Genomic DNA, 5,192 nt, shown 5'->3' with positions numbered 1-5,192 from the left:
ACTCGGCCTATCCACGAGCACTGAATGTCTTTCCAATTATTTAAATCTGACTTTATTTTTGCAGCAAGTGTTTTGTAATTTTGCCCATATAATTCCCGACTTTTCTTTGGTAGATGGATTCCCAAATATTTTATACTCTCAACATTTGTTTTGAATGGAATTTCTCTTTGTATCTCTTGCTGTTGAATTTTGTTGGTGATGTATAAAAATGCTGAGTATATATGTGGATTTATTTTGTATCCAGCAACTTTGCTAAAGTTGTGAATTATTTCTAATAACTTTATATTAGAATCTCTGGGGTTCTCTAAGTATACCATCATATCATCTGCAAAGAGTGACAGTTTGATTTTCTCATTACCTACTTTTATTCCTTTAATCTCTTTCTCCACTCTTATTGCGATTCAATACAATATTGTTGTGAGACAGGTTAGTTTTACCCTACTGATGAGGGGTTGTCACCATAGTAATCCTGCTCAATACAAGAGGAACCGCAGGTTCAGACATTTGGTGTATGTGCTTGGCGGAGGAGCCAATGGGGCGAAGCTACCATCTGTGGGATTATGACTGAATGCCTCTAAGTCAGAATCCCCTTAAGCGTGATGATAACACAGCACCGAGGATTTCTAATACAATATTGAATAATAATGGTGATAGTGGGCAACCTTGTTTCACTCCTGATGGGCCTTCTTTTCTTGAGGAGAAATGACAGAATCAGAGATAAATTTATGAGAAAACTCTATAAAATGTGTCTGTGACTGATTTCATTTAAGCTATGGGGAACCTGTAAAATTAAGTGAAGTTTTTTAAACTTTCTGAGAAAAAAAAAAAAAAGCATCACATAAAAATTTCTGACAAGAAATTTAATATAAAGAAAATTATTGTTTTCAAATCTTTTTTAAAGTTACATTCTTATTAGAAATCATCCAACACCATAGAAAGACTTATATGAACAGATGCAAAATAAAATAAGCAGAACCAAGAAAATACACACCATGACCACAATAATAATGACAAAACAATTGAAACTGAAAGATGCAGATTTATAATGACCAATCTTGGTTCCAAAAAGATAGAGATTTATGGAAAGAAATTTCCCATCTTCTTTTAAAGGTAGAGAACCACAAGTATGGTCCATAGCATATCAGACTTCTGGGATATTGACCTCCCCCTTTATATTTACATTTTTTTATTAGAAGGGATAGTTCTCCGAAAGGAACTGTAGAAAGGAGACAATGGGAAACCTAAGTGATATAAAAACAAAAGGAATCAATAATATGTATTTTTTTAAAAAAGAAAAGACATGACATCATCATATGCCCCAAATAAATTCTAATAAATCTCACCTATCAAAGATTAGGGAGAATAACTTTTCCATTTTCCACTCTCTGCATTCTTTTTCTTATTCTGGAAAATTTGATGTTTTCTCCTTTGATCCTTGGATTTCTGCTTTCTTCCCCTCCTGCCTTGCATCACCTGGTCTGGGCTAAAGAGGTAAGAGTCAAATCAATTAGAGCAGTAGGTGCTCAGCTACTGGGAGCTCCAATTCCTCCATCCCTTTGGAAGTTTCTCTAAGCTAGTGGGTAGTTCCCCCTTTCAGATGAATTTATCACTGGATTATAAATCAATGCTGAACTACCAGGTCAAGAAGTCTGGACTCAGCCATTATCTGGACAGAAATATAAAGTTAAATGGAGCCCTTGCTTATAGACGCAATAGCATTCAGTTTGTAGCTACTAAGAACTTGAATTGCCCTAAAAGCTTGAATATATTTGTCTAAGGGCCTTTAATCTTTGTATTAGGGAAAATTTGACTTCAACATAAGATTTTTTTCAGTAATCTATTTTTTAAAAAAATATTTCTAAATTAATTAAAATGTTTTAGAACAATAGTTGTAACAGTAATTAATATATCAGCTTATATTTTGAATTATTGAACTGCCTCCATAAAACCATTTTTCTCTAGAGGCCTTGTAGTTAACTTTTTTTCATCTCGGAGAATCTCACTAAACTCTAAAGCAGAAGTTTTAATCTTTTCTATATGATGGGTCCTTTTGGTAGTCTGAAAAATCCTATGTATCCTTTCTTAGATATTTTTCAATACATTAAGTAAAATACATAAAACTAGAAAGGAAAGGTATTATACTGAAATACAGTTTTCAAAATATTTTTGAAAAACAAATTTGAGTATCCCAGGTTAAGGAGTTTAGTTGTTATTTTTTTCATGATTTTCTAGGGAAATTTTTTTCTTTTTCCCAGATTAAAATGATGTCCCATTAAATGACATTTCCATATACCATTAATCTCTCAAACAGACTAACTTGAGTGCCTCCATGAAGGCCCAGTCCGGTGTACATGAAGGAGATAAGAGGGAGACTAACAGTCCAGCATTTGATAAATTGGGGGAAAAACATCATTAAAGGGAAAAAATTTAATCAGGTATTTCCTTCATCTTGAATACAATGTACAAAAATTTTCTTTCCCTCTGAGAAAAAAAATAGATTTAATAACTTAAAGATAATTTGCACATGATAGGGGCAGAGTATAATGAGGGGTCATGGGGAAAGATAAAGATACTGCTTTAAATACTTTGCTAAAGAGATTCCCAAAGACAGCTCTGTGCTGGGAGTGAATGTCACCAGTAATATTTCACTTGCAATGGCTACTACCTTCTCCCATTTTCCCTCCTCATTTCCCCCAGCTTTTCTAGAACACTAAACGAGGATAGGCAGGAAGAATATATCACTCTTTGACCTCAAGCCCAGTGTGGTAATTTTATAAAATAATGAAATTTTTTAAAATTCTGATTAAAAGACACAATAAGTCTAGTTAAGGAAGAATTCTAAGCCTGTGTTATTTAATCCTAATGCAAAGACAGATCTTTTTATGTTGCCTGGTACAATTAAGTTATCTAATAACATCATGGCTGCTTGTTTAGTACAGTTCTATTTGCAAAACTGAACGAGAGTAATTCATTTGTTATTACAAAACAACAATTTTTTCTCCCCTTCATCCAACTTATTACCCTACATGCTCTGTATTTTCTGATAGCTAGTTTAATTTTCGTTCAAATATTCCCTTACTCTTTTTCTTTCCCCCCCCACTAAATCACTACCTTTTTTTTTTACTTTTACTTTTCAAAATCCCAGACTCTTTTGCTGTCACATGCAGATTCTTTATGTTCCTTCATTTCTTAAATTAAGATAAATGAAGTAGCTTTGACCAATACTAATTAAAGATGCTAGCCATCTCATCTTTGAAATTCAACCTAAATCTTTTTATGAGATTAAGATGTTGGAAATGACAGAGGAAAGAGATCTTAGAAATCAGTTCATAGAACCTAACATCCTCATTTATAGTGTTTGGTTTAATTTTATACATTTCCCCTTGAATTAGCTAACATTTTGGTTAATATCTGAGTTCATCTCAATATTTTGAACCTTTTGATTCTTTGCCTTTATTATCTTTTACACTTAAATTACTAACTGGTGCCATCTTCCCTCGTTTGTAATTAAACAGATTCACTCTGAAGTACCTGTCTCCCTAATTCCTCTCTATTGCTTCTCATCTCCTTTGCTGTAACCAAGAAATAACAAGATCAATAAAAAAAAAAAAAAGTCCCATCTGATTAGATCCTGTTTGCTGCAAACCCACACCATATAAAATCTCAGCTTCATATTGTCAGCTCAGAATGAGGGGATATTGTTTTCCTGTGAAAATAAAGATACTAGCATATATAGGAGAAAGAAAAGAGAAAATGATGAGTGTTTTTTAAATGCTTATTTGAGATAAATATTATCCAACAATCATACAAGAGCAATTTATTTTCTTTTATGCCTCCATTTCTGTTCTCTCAAGTCACCCAAGTCACACAATCAATAATAATATCCTTCAATCAATCAGAAAAATATTTCTTAAGTAACTATTTTAGGCAAGACTTGGAATCCTACCTCTGCTTCTGGCTGCTATCTAGACTTGAGTATGTCACTTAACCTTCCAGATTCTCAGTTTCACTGATGATGGGAAATATATTAACAGTTGGGAAAGGAAGAATACTTAATAGTAGTTGTTTTTCTGAGGATTTTTGGGAGGGTTCAATATAATTGTAATATAAACTAAGAGTGGCAAAAACCAAGGCCTGGCAAAAATCTTGTAACAATCCGTCAGTTGGGATGATAGCAAGATGGATCTATTGTCAAGAACACTACTCCTTCCTATAAGAGAAGTTCCACTGAGGATTATATTATTATTCAAGTTTGGAGAACTGGAATTTTTCCAGATGATAACTGCAATTTAAAATGAAACATAAAAGGTGATAGGAAAGAAACCTTCAACAAAATATTTTTTAACCTTTCTCAAAGTTTAATTTCATCTGTTGCATCATACATACATATAAAGAAGTAGGTATTCAACAACTAAATATATTATTATATAATATCTTTAATAATAAATAATATAATATCTTTAAGTATAATAATAAATAATATATCTTTAATAATATAGATATTATTGATAAATAATATTAATAAATAATAATATAATTAATAAGTAGTATTATAATATTTTAATAATAAAGATATTATTCATTCATTAAATAAATTTGGAATACTTACTCCTTACAAAGACGAAGTCTTAAGCACTCTTCATTTGCAAGACTTATACATATAAAGACTTCATCAATTAAAGGTGACCTCTTTATATTATGCTAGGAGTACACAGAAATTTGATGTTTTCATGAAAGGAGTTCAAGAAAAATTTGACTTCCTATTTCTTCACATTAAAATTAGTAGTTGAGAAAGAAGCACTTATTAACATGAAAATATCTACAATTATTTCATAGGCAAAATATGTTCCTCCAACCTATACAAGGAAAATTTTTTAAAATCAGCTCCTCAGAAATATCACTATTAAATGATGGATTTGGGGGGGGGGGCAATGAACTTTCTATATCTTTAGTATTTTTGCCCACAGTTTAATTTAAACACTGTAATTGAGAGGAAGTCAGAGGACTTCACTTTAGGGGTAAAATCTATCAAGCCCAATTTGTGTAATGAATTTGCCTGGGCTTCCTACCCATAATCTACCATTTCTGCCACCAGATTGAATTGTGATCCAATTTCCCATTAATGACTAGTGATATAATTATCCTAAGCAAGCTAAACTTCCCTTCTTCATTAAAACTCATAAGTTATAACC

The 5,192-nt window shown here is 31.9% G+C and overlaps 1 long non-coding RNA gene across 1 annotated transcript in view; it reads right to left on the bottom strand.

Annotated features, from left to right (window-relative positions):
- Positions 1 to 1,005: 1,005 nt before the first annotated feature.
- Positions 1,006 to 5,192, bottom strand: part of LOC141557472 (uncharacterized) — a 35,101-nt gene continuing 30,914 nt past the window's right edge. Inside the window, exons 6-7 of the long non-coding RNA XR_012486799.1 lie at positions 1,344 to 1,483; positions 1,006 to 1,241 (exon numbers count right to left, since the gene is read on the bottom strand). This is a non-coding gene — a long non-coding RNA (uncharacterized LOC141557472). The remainder of the gene's footprint in view (positions 1,242 to 1,343; positions 1,484 to 5,192) is intronic.

This window comes from Sminthopsis crassicaudata, chromosome 2, assembly GCF_048593235.1.
Source record: "Sminthopsis crassicaudata isolate SCR6 chromosome 2, ASM4859323v1, whole genome shotgun sequence".
Classification (NCBI taxonomy): domain Eukaryota; kingdom Metazoa; phylum Chordata; class Mammalia; order Dasyuromorphia; family Dasyuridae; genus Sminthopsis; species Sminthopsis crassicaudata.
Note: the sequence above shows the minus strand (reverse complement) of the source record. Positions and strands in the feature narration are given on the sequence as shown.